Source organism: Fundulus heteroclitus, unplaced genomic scaffold (assembly GCF_011125445.2).
Source record: "Fundulus heteroclitus isolate FHET01 unplaced genomic scaffold, MU-UCD_Fhet_4.1 scaffold_54, whole genome shotgun sequence".
NCBI lineage: Eukaryota > Metazoa > Chordata > Actinopteri > Cyprinodontiformes > Fundulidae > Fundulus > Fundulus heteroclitus.
The window spans coordinates 921,092-942,042 of NW_023396967.1; the positions used below are offsets into that span (position 1 = coordinate 921,092).

At 38.2% G+C, this 20,951-nt stretch overlaps 1 long non-coding RNA gene across 1 annotated transcript in view; it reads right to left on the reverse strand.

Moving 5' to 3' along the window:
* Positions 1-20,951, reverse strand: part of LOC118561043 — a 93,835-nt gene that overhangs the window by 16,355 nt on the left and 56,529 nt on the right. Inside the window, exon 2 of the long non-coding RNA XR_004929739.1 lies at positions 5,161-5,240. This is a non-coding gene — a long non-coding RNA (uncharacterized LOC118561043). The remainder of the gene's footprint in view (positions 1-5,160; positions 5,241-20,951) is intronic.

Genomic DNA, 20,951 nt, shown 5'->3' on the forward strand with positions numbered 1-20,951 from the left:
CAAAGGTTTGTCAAAATGATCACTGTGTATGCACTTTTTGTCAAAAGTGCATACACAGTGATCATTCTGGTGGATGTTTTGTGCAGGTTTATATCACACTCAGTTTGTTCATTAGAGTCTGAACCCTGTAAGGAATAAACTTCCTTGCTAAATTTTGGCATATTTAATAGGGAAGAACTTAGGAAATGTTCTGCTCATACAGAACATTCTCATCTGAAAATATAATGTCTGACATGGACACAACTGTTGTGTTATACAGCACCTTTGAAGAGCTGATTCAATTTGATGTGAAATTGTTTCCTTTAGTTGATGATTAGCATTTAAGACATCAGAATATACTTACTTATAATACAAAAAGGATATTTGTGATTACATTTTTTTCTCTAAAGTATATTGGCCTTTTTTTTTTTGTTTTGTGCAACATAATTCATGTGGGTTCTGTGCACACCAGAGATACAGTTGCACCATCACATAAACAAATTGCTTCAGTAACAGAATACTTGTTTACTCATTAGTTTCGACCACTATATATGGTTCCCAGAGTTTGTCAAAGTTCATCAGCATACCCTTGGTGAAAAATATTTCCAATCCTATAAAGCTAGAGAGTTCTTCATCTGTGTTCCCATCGAAGAAGAATTCATACTTTGAGCAAAGTGCAATGGCCCTCCTGGCTTGAAGTTCAATGGTTTGGACTTTTTGGATATAAAATGAAAATCATTTCAGAATCAAGTTTAGTCGCCAAGTAGGTTTGCACATACAAGGAATTTCACTTGGTGTTGATAGTGCAGACAAAAATAAGAATATAATAAAATAAAATAAAATTTAATAAAATGGATATATGTACAGAAGCAATATACATTCAGTAAACTGTGCGTTAATGTAACGCACTGTGTATTCTTGAGCATCTTTTCAAGAATACACAAATTAGCAATTAACCATAAAAACAAAATGTTTCTGACATCCATTTTATTGACCGAACACCTCACCAACATTCGATGGAAATGAAAAGGAGGTATATGGACTCTAAATGACCATTTTTACAGAGGTTGTCTGAATTTTGCATTCATTATCTGTTGTAGACAAGCTTCCTCCCAGTCCTTCTCCTCTATATCTTCCTCAATATCCATTTAACATGTATCTGCATAGTCAACCATTCACTCCTATTGTGTGTTGACAGGGTGGGGGGCATAATATTGATCATGCTTCCATGATAGGTAACTATTTATTTGTAAGTATTTTTTTTAAATGGTGCTTTTAGGAGGTTGATACCTTTGAAACGGGTTACTGAAGGAAAGGTAAGTTTCATCTTGATAAAGGTTAATTATTTTCTTGACGCCCCTAAGATCCCAAAGTTTAAATTTTGTATATTCTCTATCTTTGTTTAAATGGAAAATACTGGAAAGGTACTAAAGTTACATAAGTATAAAATGCATGTAAAAATTATAAGTCCGGTTTTGAACAAGACCCTAATTTCAACTATATTTTAAGGCATATAAGTGAGTTATTGACCTGTCCAGGGTGTACCCCGCCTCTCGCCCAGTGAACGCTGGAGATAGGCACCAGCAACCCCGTGACCCCATGAGGGATAAGCGGTTTGGAAAATGGATGGATGGATAAGTGAGTTATTCAGTGACCTACACGCTATTTTATCTTTATGCAGATCCCACATTATAAAGACTTTAGACTTTAGCAATGTGACTAAACAGTTTTCTATCGCTCCTAAGATACAAATTTTGTGTCTTCACCAAATCCATATCTCTATTTCCGTTCCAAAGATTTGGATAATAAAGCAAATTCAAAAAGGAAAAAAAAAAAAGAGTAAAAAACAAAGTAAAAAACAAAGCAAAAAACAGAGCAAAGCAACTGTAAAAAACAAAGCAACTGTTTTTTTACCTTTTTTTGTTGTAATGACCATGACCTGGATGACTGAGAATCTTCACCAGCAAATAAAGGAATGAATCATCAAGTATGATCTGTCCCAAACCCAAAGTTTCCTTTTTCCACTCTGCCTTCATTATCATTTTGTGACAATGCACTTACAAATTTATTTGAAAACGTTCTCCGCAGCACCGTAGAGCTAGATGGACCGATTGTGGTGGTGGTGGGCTTGTGAGCGGCATGGTAGCGAGAAGCTTTAGCGCATACATTAGTCAAACGTGCACCGACTGCCAGTGGCAGAGAAGAGGCCAATGTGAGGTAGTATATTGGGTTTTGTTGGGGATGGGGAGTATTGTGTGTGAAATGCATGCATGTTTATCACAATGTGTTAGTGAGGGAGAAGAAAGAGAGGAGGGGGGACTCTGAGAATTGAAGGAGTAAATTTATCATAGTTATGGCTTTCTCTGGAATCCATTTTCCTACGGTCTGCTGACAGCAAGTCGTATCTGCATACCACCCCCCTCTTCATCCACACCCAGGGTGATTGACAGCACTGAGCTTCAGCCTAATAGGCCTGGTTACACACTTCGGCACTGGATACACAATCAAGTATCACGTTCCTCTCATACTTGTAATATTCTCTTATCAAATCTACTATGTTGGTCCTTAGTCAAATGGTCTTTCATCAAATAATCACAAGTTATCCTAGCAAATGCACCACTTTCCTGAAAATGTATCAGTGGAGTGGGTTTGTAAATGAACTTTGATATCCAAATCATTCCATAAATAATATTGCATGACTTGGTCCTGCTAGAAGAAATGTTGGTTATCTTTCTCAATATTTCTGTGAGAAGATTGTGCTTTATTCAGCCATTTGACAGTGAGCAAGTGTGTGCTGATGATATTTTACATCAATACCAGTCATGATTAAATAACTGTCACCAACATATTGGTAAAACACTAGTTGGTAAGGGACAATGGCAATACTGATCAATTCAAGGGCAAAAATACTTTTTTATTATTGTTTCAAACCAGAGATGTACCTAGCAATCATCTGGTCATCATCATCAGACATATTTCAGATTAATTCACTCTTACTGGTGAAAGAGAACTTCAAATATATATATATATATATTTGCACTATACAAAGCACTACCAGGTGACGCATAACACACCACTCTTCAGTGTGAAAGTTGTTACTGAGTAAATGGTAGTCACAGTTGGCTATGTTCAATAGGTCTATCACTAAGTTGTATAAAATGAAATAATGAAGTACAAAAGCTGTTAAAAGGAATCTGAACGTAAACTGTATCCCCTATGAAATGATAAGACATGTCTGCGGTTCATTTAGGCTTCAATGCTAACCCTTCAATAAAGGTTAAGACTTTCAGCAGAGAAACTAAGTAACTCAATGGAGTACAGAAATGTTGCTCCTTTTAATCCTTTTTGAGCTTTTAACCTCTGTAATAGAACATCGTGAATTTCAAAATCTTGGCAGAATTTTGAACATTTTAATTTAAGAATTTACATTTTGTTAGGAATACACAAAAACAGTGCCATTTAAACAATGCTAACCATGCCAGCATGCAACATACAGTTAGGTGCTAAAGACATTTTGAAATGCCAGCTCCATAATGATTTTGTCTTTGTCTTAAAATGATAGTCACTGTTCTCCTATATATTTAGGGCATGACCACTCATAAAAGTTTCACTTGATACACCTTGGTATAGCTGGGTTCAACCCCATTCGCTTTTTAAACTGCTTTAATTCCTCATGGAATTGGTTCAGTAAGGTATTGGAAACATTTGCTATAGATCATGGCTTATACTGGCATGATAGTATCACTCAGTTACTGCAGATTTGTCAGCCGTACACCCATGAGGACATTTCCCATTCCACCACATCCAAAGAGGCTCAACCAGATTCAAATATAATCCCTGTGGAGACCAGGTGAGCACAGTGGCCTCATAATGCTCATGAAACAAGTATGAGATCATTTAAACTTTTGGCAAAGAGCATTAACCACCATGCAATATGGTGTAGCCATGGTGCACCATGAACACACCATGGCTACTGGAAGCAGCCATCAGTAGATGCCATGGGTACACTGAGGTCATGAAGTTTGTTGGTCAGCACCAATACTCAAGCTGGGCTCAAAGTTAGAAAATTATGGCTTTATTTATTAATTTATTTAGTATTTATTTGTCTGTTCTTATCTAACAGTAGTGGTAATCAGTGTAGTCGTCTAGTGCTGCACACCATCTGCTTAAGGGGGGATTTTTGTAAATATAACTGCAGTTTAATGAATATTTTATCTTTTCCAGAATATTCTTTGGAAACCAGTTAAGGTCTTATATGTAAAAAAAAAAAAATCCAGCAGATCAGCCAGTCTAGTACTAACAACCCTCAAAGTCACTTGAATTCCCTTTCTTCCCCATTATCTGAACTTCAGCAAGTTGCCAAGTAGCCACACACCTCAACAAGGCTGTGACTTAAAGGGGGAATAAAAAGAGTTTTTATTTTACCATCATTTAAATGTAAAAGCATGACTTATCATAATAAATGCTAATTTAAAAAAAAAAAAAAAACAATTGTACAAACTTGATTTTAATTATAACATTGGAAAAAAAAACTTCTGGTGTCTTTAACGTTTTCTTTGATCACTCGCATGTGTGACGTAAGTTGTGCCACCAAGTATAAATAGCATACAGCATTTCAACAGCGATTCAATTGTGAGTGGATGAGTTCAGGTTCAACATGGTTCCAAACTTTAGCAGACATTGATATGTAAGCTCAAACATGAGAATTGCTATCCAAAACTCAAGTTATCGCCTGCACAGCCAAGCAGTCCTGTCTATTTTTATTTAAAAATGAAAAGCAGGAGGACATCGGCACGGAAAAACAAGCAGCATACATAATGCGAGAATATGCTCATGTCATACAGGCATAAATATGCGTGAACATCAATATGAAGCTCCTGGTTTTTTCTCACAACACCTGTTGCACAACACCACTCATATTATTCAAGATACCTACCAATACATGTATACCCTCCAAATAACATCATGTGATTAATAAGCTAATATGAAAATATCTAAAACAAAAAACCTCGGCACTTCAATCCGAACATATTTATAAACATATCAGCTGCTCCATGCTAAGGGGCCGTAGGCTAATCCATGAAAAATGCTAGTGTTACTCTTCAAAGCCCTAGAATACAATTCAAATTATTGTCCTGAATCCAGACATTGTCCAGTAGCATGGACATAATCGGTTCTCACCCTTCCGCTGTCCCAACTCAGTCATTAGGCGTCTTGTCGGCCAAAGATCCAGCTGTTGGTTTAGGTTCGTTCTGGTGCATCTGTATAACAAAATGGGGGTATTTTTACTTTTCTTCCACTAACAACATGTTCTGCTTAGTTACAAGCCATTTTAGAAATAGACAGCTTTTAAAACTTTAAAAATATCTCTGACAGGCGACCTCCTGTTGTCCAACATGAGTCAAAGGATAACTTAAAACCATTTGCTGAGATCATTGTGAAAATATGTAAATCGCAGTTTATCCTTACCTACTCCTTAGATCTCTTTGACCAACTCCAACAGTATTTTAGTGATTGCTAGTTTATTTTTATGAAAAAAAATTGCTAAACATTTTAATAAGACCATTAAATGATGTTTGGGAAGTTTATGTATGACTAACCTTAAGCCAGTGTTGCATCTCTTTTCAGTCACTCAACATAATATCCCACCTTGTCCTTTCTCTGTGACGTACTGATATTTTTATAATTTAAAATTTCTAACATTTGAGTTAGTATTTGTACAATTTAAATACAAAAATATGCAATGTGCATTTGCTAATATTGCAAAGTTTAGTATTGTAATGACTGAATAAAACCTTTTTGTTAAATACATGTCCATCTGGATTAACTTGGTGAATTTTGCTACCAAGAGTTGAAAAACATCGTTTCTTTGTACCTAGACATGTGTTTTACTATCTACTTACTTCTGAAGTGTGAATAGCTTCTGTTGGTATTAAAACAAGAGAAATTCTCCATCAAGCTACTCCGAGTGATACCGTGTAATGAGGGAGAGAAACACCTGGCTGAGAGGATGGATGGGCGCTGGACAGGGCAGACACGCTGTAGTAGTACAGGTTTCGGTGGGACACTTCATCGCAGCAGACAGAAAATGAAAGCTAATTGTTATAATAATTATAATGACTGCAGGGAGAAGAGAGGAAAGAAACTGATTATACCCACAGAGAGAAGGAAAGAGAAAGAGGGAGACAGATTACCTGTCTGTGAGTAGCCTGTCATTAACCTCACTTTCTCCCTCTTTCACACACACATTCACACGCTCACTCCATCTTGTGCAGTCTCCAGTCCAGTGGAGTGCCAATCTATATACCATTGTTCCCCTTGTCTCTGCTGGACTGCACTAATTGAAGGCAATCTGACCACGCTCCTGCCAGACTCTTATCTCACCTCTCTCTCATCCTGAACATGTAACCATTCAGACATACCGGCACACACACACACACACACACACACACACCTAACCTTTGCTAACACGGTTAATAATCTAAAGAGCTAACAACGATTTATATACGTCTGCAGTACGTGCCGATATATTCATAAAATAATCACCGACATGTGGGGAATGTCTAAGTTTAAAAGGTATTTACTCACTTTGTATAAGTAGTGAACAATTTATATGTTTGCTGTATTTAAAGTACAAACACTGATGTCTTGAGTCTCATAAGGTCTGGTTCATTCATGATAAAGGGTTTGCATGCTCACAATAAGGGCTGTTTTTGTGAAAGAAACACAGCTTTGCATGCGCAATTAAATTCCTAACAATGATGGATAAAGCACAGATGAAGGAGGACTGGGTAAACTGTCAGAAATAGTGACTCATGCAATGTCACATTCATATGCTCTGGACTGTCCCAACACAACATTTGGTTGAAGCTCTGGCAACGTAGAGTCTATAAACATAGCATGTGGCACACATGCCCACAAACATAAACTTTCTATTTATGATCACAGAAATTTTCCATAGCCAAATACACGCAAGCCGGTAGAAAGTTATTTAATACGAAGCAGGAAAATAAGAAGACATCTACGACAAAATAACAAATATGGCTTTGCAGGGCCATAATTATAACTCCAACTCATTTAGAAATGACGCAATCCTTCTTTTAGAGAAGTTCATATATTAAAGGTTGTTTCAGGTCACAGGAGTGCTAAAAAAAAAAAGTTGTGCTTCTAGCCTTGCTTTGTTGAACATAGAAGAATGCAGACCCTATGACATATTGGTTTAAGTTGGTTACGTCAGAGGTTGAGCTGATGAGATGTTGATATTAATAGAAATTACTAAAACACTTCTGAATAAATTTTCATGGGGCCTGGTACTTGGTGCGTGATTCTCGGACCAGAGCCAAAGTTTCTGTGGCTGAGTTCATCACAATGTGCGTCAGGTTTGACCTTAAAGGTTTGAAGAGCTTAAAATAACACTCAGTTTGTGTATCTATTACTTATTTCATAACTGTAAGAACAATGCAAATATCACTTTAAATTCTATTGTGGGGTTAAAATGCAAATGGTGACTATAGAATACTGAGGGTTTTATTATGAAAATATAAGAACACTTTATTTTGGAAGGATGAAGCAAATCCATTTCCATCACTGATTTAGTTCCAGCTGTAATGTATGTTCTAATTCTGCAATGAATTGATTTGTCAAATATGAAGGCGTCTATTTTGTAGAATAGGTTTAGTTCTTATTTTTAAAGTTGAGCATAGTTCTCCTTTCAACACTGGATAAGGTCCATTAGTCATATGCAACCTTCCTCCTAAGCTAAAATTACTGTGCTCTAATATATCCGCTCATAATTTAGATAGTGACTATTGAAAATGTAGGTTTTTATTCTGAAAATTTCAGTAAGCCTTACTTGTAGTTCCATTTCTAACGTTGATCAAGTCCCAGCTGTAACACTGTAACATTAAGCCCAATGCTGCAACTATGCGCTGTGGGAAACAGGGAGGCTTTTATTTTGTAGAGCTTGTTGAGGTTTCATTTTGAAAGTCCAGCATAGTTGCCCTTGTTTACTCAGTGTTTACATTAGGGTTGTCTTGTCACAGTACAAAAATTACAAACTTGATACAGATACCAAGAAAAACACTCAATACCGTTTTTGATACTGTGGCAACATTCTTTAAAGGCATATGGCTATTTCTACTTATGAGCAAACATTATTATTTACAATATGAAAAAATTTACTCAAACTTGGGTCAAAACCAATAAGTAGACTACACAACATCTAGTTTAGAGGTGGACAATAATTCAATGGCAGGCCCCAAATATGAAATTTATGGTATGAACCTTTAGAATTCTCCACTCTTTTGCTGTCACCCATTTGCTGTCCTGGCAATAAATTTGCAAAAAGACTTAAAATAAATGAATTTTTAATAATATCACTTCAGAATATTCAGAAAAAAAAAACACTTCCTGTGTAATATAATTGTTCAGTATCCAATAACAAGGAATTATTGTTTTGTTACTATAGTTGGACCCCCAACGATTCTCATTAAATAAATGTAACAAAAACTTTATCTATACCCAAGGACAGATTTAAAAAAAAATCCATTAGATAATTTGAGCAAAATATCAACAAACATGTGTAACCTAAGACCAGAACTGTGATTAAACAAGGCTGAAAGTGGACAAAAGTTTATCCTGTCGTTCACATCTTTACCAAGGTACCAATAAATGTAGGAAGATTACCAGATTTACTGGATTAAGAGTACAGTATTATTCTTCATTCATGGTCTCTATTCTTCTAAATGCATGGTCGAGGAGACAGAAAGGGTGAAACTAAAAGAAGAGTCATGTAAATCAAATTTTAATCTCAATGAGTCATTTTACCCAAAGATATAACGGAAATAAGCTAAATAATATAACAGATACCAGATTAAATGAAAGTAAAACATGGCTTTCTAAATAAAAAAAACTGAACTATTATTCTCCCCATGAATGAAATAAAGCAGTTTGAATCAGGAGCAAGGTATTCCTTTTAAATAGTTACTGCAGGCAACATTTTAGGAACAATTCAAAAGGAGCAGTTAAAGTTGCAAAATGAAAACTACAGCAAATAGCCGCTAGTGATGCTATAAATAGAGAGCGTTTTTTACATTTTATCACAAATATAGAAACCAAATCAATGTAAGCTATCTACTTCCCTTGCATGTTCCTGGTACGGAACAGCAGACGGCAAAGACTCCTTTTTTATCCTCACTGCAGCTGCAGTTACAAGCTATTTTTTTTAAACAACTTATTTTGACAGAGTAAATCTCACAGCGGTAGCACAGAGAGATTTAAAATATACAAAGACCGTAATCAAGTCATCACACTGGTCTTTTCAGTAAATGTATTTTTTAAACAGATACTCGGAGGTAAGGGGCATTTAGAAGAAAAGGAAAGAATAAATAGACTGTGGTTCTTAATGTAATTAGAGCGCATGAAAACAACCACTGTGCTGAGAAATTAAGTAAGCACAGAGAGAAAATGATAACACACAAACACACACACACACACACACACACACACACACACACACAGTGCACTGCTGAGTATAGATCGCCCTCTACTGGCAGACCAGAAAAGGTCAACAGCACAACTGCTAAACCAATAGAAGCAGGTACACGTTACAGGGGTTTCTTAGAATGCATTGAAATACATTAGATGCGTATTTAAAATGTTTGTCCATATTATCTTAAGCACAATTTCAAAAACTGAGTTCTGATTTATTTTTTTTTTAAAACATTTTATACAATTATCCTAACTTAACATATCAAGTTAACACCCAATTAGCAAGAATACCCAGTAACTTTTGTAAAGTGAAATACGTTTGTAAAAAATGTACACTGGTTTAAAAATGTTTTGTTTTTTTACATATTAAATAAAAAGTTGCTTAACTGTGTCTGCTGTTATAAGCAATTCGGTCTAGGGCTGACAGAGGTCTGATGTTGACAAGATGGACTTTAATTCATAATCGTGTTAGGAATTGTTTTCTCCTGTTAGAAAGTGTGGTCCAAAAAATATGTCCCATTGGCGCAGGGATGTTGACCAGTGTGCTTAAGGCAGCAACAGATTTATTGTTTTTACTGTTCTGGAATCTGTACACTAATTGCAGTATGTAACTGAACTCTCAGTTCACCCTCCCTCAGCACCAGTCCATGGTTTATGACAATAAAGATTTATGCACAAATGTCATTTGATAAAGTTGGTCATCTTGTTATGTGGATCCTTAGTGATTTGAGTTTCCCACTTCCTCCAACTCGTCTTCTGTGCACGCTCCTCTTTTCTTCCACATCTTCCTTTTCTTCTCACTCTTCCTTAAAAATACGGACTCACCTTCAGCTTTTTCTATAGCGCTTACAGCTGATTAGTGGGTTTTCAGACAAATGCTGCGCTCTGTTTTTGGAACCCTGGAAGCTCTCCTACAATTGGTTCAGGAACCAGGAAGTAAACACGGGATACACACTGAACCAAAGTAGTTCTGGACCGTCCCTCTAGCTTTCAAAGAAGCAAAAAAGCTCATATGACTTTGCACCGGTGGATGTATTAAATCAACTGGTTTACCAGTGTGGGTTTAAAGAGATTCTTTCTTTTTTTTTTTTACTTTCTTCAATTTCAGAAGATCACATCTATTTCCTGTTAAACAGTACAGCTTAAGCTACAATGCTCACACAAGCCTTATAAGAAGTGCCACAACATTTTCATGGACTGAGATCAGAATCTTTGTGATGGCCACTCCAAAAACTCTGACACTGTTGTCTAATCTTGCAACTCGTTTTGTCTATTAGAAACACCAGTTTACTTCCTGGATTATGTCTTTATGTGTTGCTCCATTATTTGCCCAAAATGTTCCTTCCTCGGAGTAGGATTTATTTTGGGAAGTGCTCCAGTCACTCCTTAAAACCTCAACATAACATGATACTCCCACCCCCACACTTCATTGAGACGGTGTTCTTTACTGCTGTTCCCCAATCCTGGCCCTCAAGGCACCCTGCCCAGCATGTTTTAGATTGTCCCTGCTTTAACACACCTGATTCAGATGATTGCAGGACCAGAGTTGGGAAACACTGCTCTACTGTTTGTCAAGATGGTAGTCGTGTCCGAAACTTTCAATCTTAGCTTTGCCCTGATTGCATCTTTAAACTGATTTTTTTGTTTGTTTGTTTTTTCAAGCAAATTTGTTGAGAGACAATTCTCCTGTTATCTTGCCTAATTTATTTCTTTTTTTATGAGTTACTTGTGATGTCAGACAAGAAAGCAGGGTGTTTGAGGTGTACCTTGAAATGAATCCACAAGTGGGCCTCCATTTAAAAGAAAGTAACAAAAGCATTCTCTTTAATAATTCTCATTATTCCAGATGTTAGCGAATACAAATAAATTAGGTATCCTAAGTGACCTGCAACAGAAACGTTTTAGCCTGATTTATTGTCAGACAGTGAGGGGGGAAGTTTTGTATCTTTTTAAAGAGAGCTTGTAAATTTCTGGTTTCAGCTTTGGTGCTGTGGCTTCTCAGATGTGTGTCTTTAACAATGGGAAACCATTTTAAAACCGAAGAACCAGAAGATTCAGAGACGACCGGGACTGTGGTGTGGCACCAGGACACAATGCGTTAAAGTCAGTTTTGTAAAACCTCAAATAAAGCATTGAAAGCGACTTGCTGCCCTTTAGTATTGGGCTGCAAGAGAGTGTGTAGCACATTAAAGACTGCATGTTTTTTTTTATATACTTTCAGGCCAACTAGGGATGATGCCATGATGGGTGAAGTCACAGATACAATGAGGGTCCTTATGATCAGTGTGCAAAAAGTGTGAGTGAGGACACGCGTGTCATCCGTTTTGCGTACACACATCGATGGGAGGCGTCATCGCGGGTTCTCTGCTCGTCTGAGAAAGTCACACTTCGTGCTCGCTTCCAACCCCCTGCCAGGGACAAGACCCGCTGACAGCACCCGCATTGTTATTTTTTTTTTTTTCATGTTTGTCAAACGCCGCGTCTCCATGCACATGCACGCGTCGGCACACAGATGTTGTCAGCATGTTACCATCTTTTCAGACACCTCTCACTCCCGAGTGAGACGGAGTTTGTCAACCCGTTGCCGACAACATCCATGGAAACTGCACACTTGGTTTCACAGTCCCATCTCAAACCCATCGACTTGCTTTCCAATTAAATTCCTAAAACAACTCTTTCCTCTGTCTGCTGGAGAGCAAGGCTTTGGAATCAGCAACCGCACAAGAGGCATGCTATCACCATGCCAGATCAAGATGCAAAGGAAAGAGTTTTCAGTCCACCTGCTCTCAGAAGGAGCATCTCCTGCTTCTTCTGCCTGCAGCAGGCTGGCCCTCTGCTTATGTCTCCGTCTGCAAGCAGACCCTCTTTTCCAGCTCAGCAGCTGAGAAAGTGCCAATCCCACAGTTTAAAGGCCCCACTGGCCCTGCCAGCATGATAGATAGTTTAGAAATGAGGACGCGTGTTTAAAAGAGAGGTGGAGAGGAGGGGAAGAAGCGGTTGGAAAGGAAAAAAGAGGCACGCAGCAGCAGCTGTCAGACAACACACGACCCAAGCTTCACTGACCAGGCTCCTAACCGACAAGAAAAGAGAGAAAAAATAAAAAAATAAGGCTTTTCTTTGAAAGAAAGATGACAAGGAACAATGTGAAAGAGGACTAACACAGAAAATAAAAACATCCAAAATACAACATGCTTAAAAAATGACCAGATTTTATAGAAGGATATTTGTGATTCGAGGTGGGTTAGCGTAAAACCGGCACACAGATGCCTGAATGCAAAAGTTTTAAACAAACTGCGATTCAGTTGTAGATCCAAAAATGCCTTCAGGGAACTGCATGACATGACTTTAAGACCTACACATTCCCCCGCTATCCTTCCCAAGATCACCATTCAGAAACACAGGACCGAGCAAACAGATCTGGTTTGTTCAAGAAATCTGAATCAGAGGACCCATTAATCTGGTCTGAATGGTGAAGGTGTCATTTCCACATGTGTAGCGTGAGAAAATTAGCAGGTTTTCTGAAATGTCACCCTCTGTCTGAGTTATCTGAATTGGCTGTCGAGTTGACTCTTAGTGTTCGCAGCTCTGACACCTTCAGCTCTTTTCAGCTCCGCCATGCAAACAACACGTGCATCAATTCAACAGGTGGGACCTCGCTAAAAAGCCTTCCAAGATTACAGCTGGCACGCTGCACGTTCTTTTTTTTTTTTTATTACCAATTTATAATTTAAATTTTAGTTTTAGTGTATGAAATAATAAAAGAATCTAATAAAGTTCAACTGAATGTTTCATTCTCCAAAGACTAAACATTTTGATAATGTAGGGAAGAAAAGATAAATAATGCAACAATATAAAAGTTTCTGCACTGTAAAAAAAAAAAAATTTAACAGTGTTGGTCTCTTTACACTCAAATGTTACAAATGTTTTCCTTTAAGTATAACATGCATCTGTCTATATTAACGTTCATACATTTTTTAAAACATTTGGTCTTGGTCTGCTTTAAATGCTTGCTGAAAAGTCATAGCTGGCGTAACAATGTAATTGGCAATACATATATTGATGACTATTAGATATTTTATAACGTTTTTTTCCCAGAAATCTTCACAGCATTTAGCTTTTTTACTCAATTGTCCCAACTTATGACAAAAAGTTTATTTTATTGTGATTTCATGTCGTAGACCAACACAAAGTGGTGCATAATTCTGAAATAGAAGAATAAAAAATGTCAATACTTTTTCCAAATAGTCTAAAAAGGGTGGCATGCATTCAGTCCTCTTTATTCTGATACCCCTAAATAAAATATGGTGTAACCAACTATCATTAAAAAAATCCCTTAATTAGAAAATGGAGAAACAAACAGGACAACTATTAGTGATGCACATAACCTTGAACGGACCATCTGCACCATGAAACATGGTGGTGGCAGCATTAGTGGGGATTTTCTTTATTAACAAGGAAGTCAGTCAGGTCTGATGAGAAAATGGATGGAGCTCAATACAAAGCATTCCTGGAAGAAAACCTATTAGAGGCTTCAAAAGACTCGTGGGTAAGATAAAGGTTCACATCCCAGCAGAACAAAAAGTCTGAACAAACAGCCAGAGCTGCAGTGCAATACTTTGAATCAAAGCATATCCTTGTGTTAGAAAGGCCCAGTCAAAGTCCAGATCTAAATTTTAGTTAAGATTCTGTGGCAAGACTTGAACTTTAATGTTCACAGATACACTTTATCCATTTGACCGAACTCGATCTGTTCTGCAAATAACAGGCAGAAAGATCTCTCTATAGATGAGCAAACATGATAGAAACGTGCCCCAAAATGACCTGCATTGGATAGGAATGCACGCCACAGCTGTCAAACTTCTGCATCGTTTTGCATAATTTTCCTTCCATTTTCACTATTTGCACAATGTTGTTCGTTTGTCCGCATACAAATACAACAAAATACTGTACATTGAGGTTTAAAAAAAGTTCAAGGGTGGCTGATGTTGGGAAGTACTGTATAACATTTTTAAATCGGCTGTGAATTTCGTTTTTGAACATTCTCCGCTTTCTCTTGACAGTGTCAATTCAGTCAACTGGGAAAACCCCTTAGAGTTTGCAGATGTACACACGCCATCTCCTTTCCCATTGCTCTCGCAGGGACCCCGCCTTAAAAACTTATTAAACAGACCTTAAGAGCGTCTTCATTCATCATTGCCACCTCGCTTATGCATCAGTGCCTCCGTGTGTGTGTGTGTATTTATGTGTTGCGGGGATGTGAATGCTTGTGCTGCCCCAAGAGGCTTACTGTCGGTTCAGGGAAGGGATGATGTAAGAAGATTAATACTGGTGTAATGGCAGAACCATGCCAGGGAGGAAGGGTCACTCATTACCCATCTGACCAGCCATCTTCAACCCCAAAGACGAGGAATGAAAACGCTCACACAGACACAAGAACAGATGGCAGCTGTAGAGAGAAGCTTCTCTAAACAGTCTTCATCCGCTGTCCCGTTGCCGTGCATTTGTTAACACTTTCCACTCTCCCTTGTCCCGTTCTCCCCCCCTACCCACCCACCCACCCGACAGTTTTGTCTTTCATCTGCCTCTCAGATTTTTATCAGGGCTGCTGAAATATATCACATTAGTCTCACTCACTTCAACAGGGGAAAAAACCTGATGTATAAAATGAATCGACTGCCTCAGACTCATCTTTATGGCTGGACCGGGGAGGATGTATGGACGGAGAGGAGATGGGATGTGCTGGAGACAGGCGAGGGGTCAAAGACAGCAATTACTACCCAATTGATTTCCATTGGTGTGATGGAGAAAATAAGTGTTACTCCGTCAATGTTCACTCAACCTGGCAGTGAATCCTCCTCGGAGAAACGGAGAGAAAGAGAGAATTCTCTCAGTCCATTCATTCAGCCTGTCATTAATTAGTGTGCTCATTTAATTTCTTGCAAATGTTTATTTGTTCACTGAAGCAAGCTGATGATCGGCAGCAGTACACATCCAGACAGAAATATATTTAATTGGACCATATTTATTAGTCCTTTCTGTCATACAGGGTTCCTGTAGTTATCACCAAGTTAAATTTAAGACCTCCTAATGACCTTTTTTTTAATTTAAATCAATATGCCTCATGACAGAGTGTTAATTTCATGGCTTTAGAAATTATGTTTAACTTTACGACTCAAACATGTTAAATATAACTGTATCAAACTATGTAGTTGGTTTTTGTCTCTGCCATATCCAGTAGTAGACGATGTAAAAGGATGTTTTCCTTTGTAATTCCCTAAATATACTGCAAATCAGTTTCAGCAGAAAACTGATGCCTTCTGTGGAAAATGTTGACATATTTAGAACCGCTTAAAGGAGTCAAATTTATGAAAGCTGATTGAAGGTTTTAATGTTTAAGACAATAAAACCTCGCCAGAACCCAGTAAAAAACGCTCAGGCATTTTTCTGAGCTCCTAACCAAAACATATTTTTTCCATATAATTTTATTTTTTTAGGCTCTCTTTAAAAAAAACTTAACAAGCTAAAAAAAATAATTAAGTAAAAACATCTGACATTTAAAATACCAGCTTTAGCTGTGTAAACCAGTTCATGTTATCTCATACCGTCATAAAGGTCAAAGTTATATTTAGGTCCTATTAAAGAATTTTATCATTTAAATTCAAGACCTGCAGTAGCTTTCAAAAGTGTAGGCTGTCATATAAAAATGGAAAGTTTCAGTGATGTAAAATCTATCCAACTGGGAGGACATCCACAGTCCTTTACAGGTGAGCCCAGAAACTTCCTGTGAGGTGCAGATGTTCAGATGTGACAAACACCAATTCAACAGACCCAAACACATTGCCCTGCAATGTTTGCAGAGATTTTAGCTTGTTGACTCTGTTTTGCAACCCTACTTCCTTAGCCTAGATATAAGACGACTGGAACTTGTCTGCAAAACAAATGGCCGTAGTTGAAGGAAAATTGGTAAATTTCAATAGAACTAAAAAAAGACAGCAAAGGTTTATTTCACGTTTATCAGATGTTCAGCTGAGTACACCCAAATGGTACTTAAATGTATTAGCTCCTCGCCAGTCCTTTACTTCCTCTAAGCAGGTCACAAAAAATAAAACACCCTGTAAGAATGACTCAAATTTCAGAGTTAGACTTTAACACTTTGATCGAAGTATAACAAAAGCTTTCAAGGCAAAAGGTGAGAAATAGACTTAAAGGTATATGGCCACATAATATGCTTATAAAAAAAGACCAAAAATCATTTGATCATGATAAAATAAGGTTATATACACCAAGCCTCCATCTTGATAGTGTTTTGTTGGTCCTATATGGGCTGAAAGATAATTTGCTCTCGGGTGCGATTAACAAATATAAACAGACACGGTGACATCTAGTGGCAGTATCGCAGAACTATCATAACCCCGGTTAGCTTAATTTATAAATCAATTTTAAATAATACCGGGCCTAGCCTGGCCCTCTGTAACGCCTCGCAATAAAGCGGCAGCTCGGCATGATCGAAGACCAACCTTTATTAATAAAATAAACCGATATACAAAAACTTTACCAGCCTCATATCAGACTCACATCAGTCAACTCTGCGGTCACATCTGAGCCTCAGCAGGTTTAGCGTCTGCTAAGTGAACATCAACTGTCACACTGTTTTCCCAGTGACTTTCCATTCTTTTCCCTGTTGGAATCATGTTTTTTGCACGTTCTTTCCACTGGATCTTGGACCTTTCTTCATTGTTTCGCGGGGAGATGCTAATAGCCGTTAGCGGCTTCCTTGTTTTAACCCCTGCTGCGCATGCGCAGTACGTACTTCCGTTAAAATTGTAAATAAACATGAAAGGCTTTATTTACTAACAAATTGAGCAAAAACAAAGCATAAGATACCAAAATAACAACTAATATGCCAGCAGGACATGATAATCTTTCATAAAAACGTTGTATACAACCAGCGTGAGCAACTAACATATAAATAAATAAAAAGTTAAAAAAACGTGGCTATGCACCTTAAGAGCTAACAAAAGATAACTCAAGGTTTTCATTGAGATTGGATAAAAATCTGATTTCTGACTAATGCGATTGAACTTTTTATGAAACATCTGAGCATGTTTAAGACTTTTCAGAAGTAAAAGGGAGATTATTAAATCTAAGTCTTTTTAAGACCAAGCAGAAGTCCGGGCAGTAACATCATCCAGGACATTTTCTGAGCATATAACTAAAATACATTATGGACTACAATTCTGTCTCATCGGGGCTTCTTTAAAAATAATCTCATTACTTCTTTGACAAGTTGCATTTAAAAAATGATAGTCACATGCTATAAATATAGCAACATGACCAGATCTTACAGATAGTGGCAATTATTTATGCAAAAGGAAGATCAGAGGAATAACTGGAAGCCAGAGCGGTTTTACAGAAAGTACTTAGACGCATTGACATTAACAGTGTCAGTAGGTTTCATGTACACTACCACTGCCAGACCTTCCTGTAGCAAAGGAAAACAAGAATAACCACAAACTCTTTTGGCTCCAATATTTTCTCCCTTCTTTTTTCCCTCCTCTATTTGTTTCCTATTTTGTCTTTTTTTATTATTCTCCTCTTTGTCTCCCTCTCCTCAGCACCCCCCTCCCTCTCTTTGAGCCTCCAGGCTTCAGGGCCAGACTGTGGTCTGCAGATAGAAACAGTGGAAAACAGTTTGGAAACCCAAACCTCAGTGAAATTATTTGATTACAACCTCCCATTACTTGTTGGTTTGGAGGCATTAAAAACATTCGAGAAGTAATTATTTCCATTTTGTATTTGAGTTGTACAATATTTGCTGTGAGGTTTTAATTTTTTTTTACTCTGGGAATAACAGAGAGGGGTTGCTTATTTATTTTTCTGTTCAAACATTTTTAAATGGAAAAAGTGGATAATTGAGTGTATGTTTAAAGAAAAAAAAGACTGTAAGAGGCACTTTTAGACAAAAATGGAAAACTTGTGCAATTTACCACACTCCATAAACTCTCCCACTTAACAAACCAAGCCTTTTTCTCATCCTGTGGGGAAGGTTCGAGTTAGTCGGCAGTAGTTGACTAATTAGCCAAAAGTCACAGAACAATGACCTTGCAGTACAACAGAAGACAGACAAGGACTAATTAAGGCTACTTTGTCTCTCACCGGCAATTAAAAAACAACAAAGCTCTGCAAATTTTCACCCCAAATCTCTCTCCCTCTCTCTCTCTCTTCTCCCTCTCTGAGTCTTTGCTTCTCAAACTCTCGACCCATTTATCCTTTTCATTTATCTCCTCAAAAAAACAACGATGTTCTTTGGAATGACAGCACTGTGACAGAAGAGTCTGGGACGTGAAAGAGTCGTATTCAAGGCACGACAGCGAGGGAGGTTAAAGAGGAGAGGAAGGGGAGTTTGATGACGTAGTTTATCTGTTAGGTGTTTTTATTACACACACACACACATTTACAGTAGCTTTTGTGTAGATGCATGAATGCAGCTGTTTGCGCGAGGATGCAAGCGTACATATAAGTGTGTGTGATTGGGCTGTTTGGCAGGTAGAAGGCTGTGAGTGCAGCCTGTCACAGCCGAGCCCTGATTACTCTGTACCATTCATCAAAGTGTCACCTCTTTGACAGCTGCTAATAAATATACTGCCACAGACCCCCACTCGCACCTGGCAGCACACCACATTCACACACAGGCATACACACCATGCCCCCCCCCCCCCCCAACACACACACACACACACACAAACATGTTCACTCTGCCACCCCCAGCAGCCCAACGCAGCACCAAACAGCTCAAACAGCAACACATCCTGGAGCTCATTTGCTAATTGCTGCGTTTCCCATCAACTCTGCTTCTGTCTTGTTCAAATGTCAACAGGGGCAGAATAGATTTATAACATATAGAAAAGTTGTTACGTTACCTCATCCATATGGTTTTTACCAACATGCTGTGCCATGATTTTCCCAAACTTCTAATTGAAATGACTTAACCCAAGTTTTATCGACTTTCAGTACCTTACACATGTATTTATACCCCTTGAACAACTTTGTGCCTTTGTTAAAACCACAAACCACAATGCATTTAACGATCTTGTCTGTTCTGGATCGGTTTCCTGTTGGAAGATGAACCTCGATGTGTTGCCTACTCCGCTTGTGGCAAACTTTAAAAAGAATGTCATCACTTTCTTTAAAGAATGGGATTTTCTTTTCTTGCCATTTTCCATAAAGGCCAGATTTGTGGCCGATGTGAATAAATCTCCCACGTGAACTGTGAATCTCTGCAGCTCCTCCAGAGTTACAATGGGCCATTTGGCTGCTTCTCTGATCTACTTACTTGGTCAGTTTGGAGGGATGGCCATCTCTTACCAGGTTTGCAGTTGCACCCTTTCCATTTTTGGATGTTGGAATAAACAGTTCTTCAGATGTTCAGACCTCGCTTTTAACTTTTCAACATCTTCAACTTCATCCCTAACCTTTCTGGTGTCTTCCTTGGTCTTGGTCTTGGTCATGATGCTGTTCTTTTACCTATGATCCCAAACAAGACTCTGCAGTTACATTGGATTTCAAATAAAATCTTTCTTATTTGTAGGAAAAAAATATAAATCTTTTAAAACCCATGCATTTTCCATAATTCCATAATTCGATTACATAATTTTACGTAATTGATGAATTATACAAAAATTTATAGCTAGAAGATGGAAAAAAAATTCAAGTATGAATACTTTTACAACACTATTGCAATGCATCTCAGCTTGAAAGTTTTTTTCATGTAAATTATAGAATTAACATATATTAGTCTGTTGCTGTTACATTAAAACTCGTGCAGACGTCTGAAACAATTCTTCCGCATACGGTCGTGCAATGTTGCATAGGCCCTCAGAAATGTGCATTTGCATGTAACTGCTGGTCTGCTTTACTTTATTTTAATTCATTTGGAGTCAGTGTGGAACACGCACCTATGTGGCAATCTTTTCTCTGTTTTCCTGTGATCAGGCATTGTATGATTGCTGCAGGAATTTGCTCTCTTACTGTGAATGCAGCCTCCAGGACTCCTATCTGGTCTACGGCAGATGCTCCCCGGCTCCCCCTGTTGGGAGACAGATGAAGCGTGTGACTCAACAGGGCTGTGTAAGTGACTGTTCCTTGTGTAACACAATGAGTGGGACTTCGGTGATCTAGTGGCGGAAGCGTGGATATTGGTGTATCCTGCGCTGGACGGTGTCCTTGCCAAGCTGAGCGTGTGTTCGTGAGAGTCTGTGGGCGAGTGTGTGTGGACACAAGGCTGTGAGCATGCTGCGCTGGCAGATGGCGTTGCTGCATTGCCGGGGCCACCCTGGCTAACAGGGGGGAGGACAGGGAGAAGGTGGAAATGGGGGAGGCAATAGGATGTGAGTCAAAGGCGGCAGCGTGGGTGAGGACGGTAGTAAAAATGAATACGACAAACTGGGAGTGAACAGTAGGGAGGGAAGTTTGAGTTATTGCAA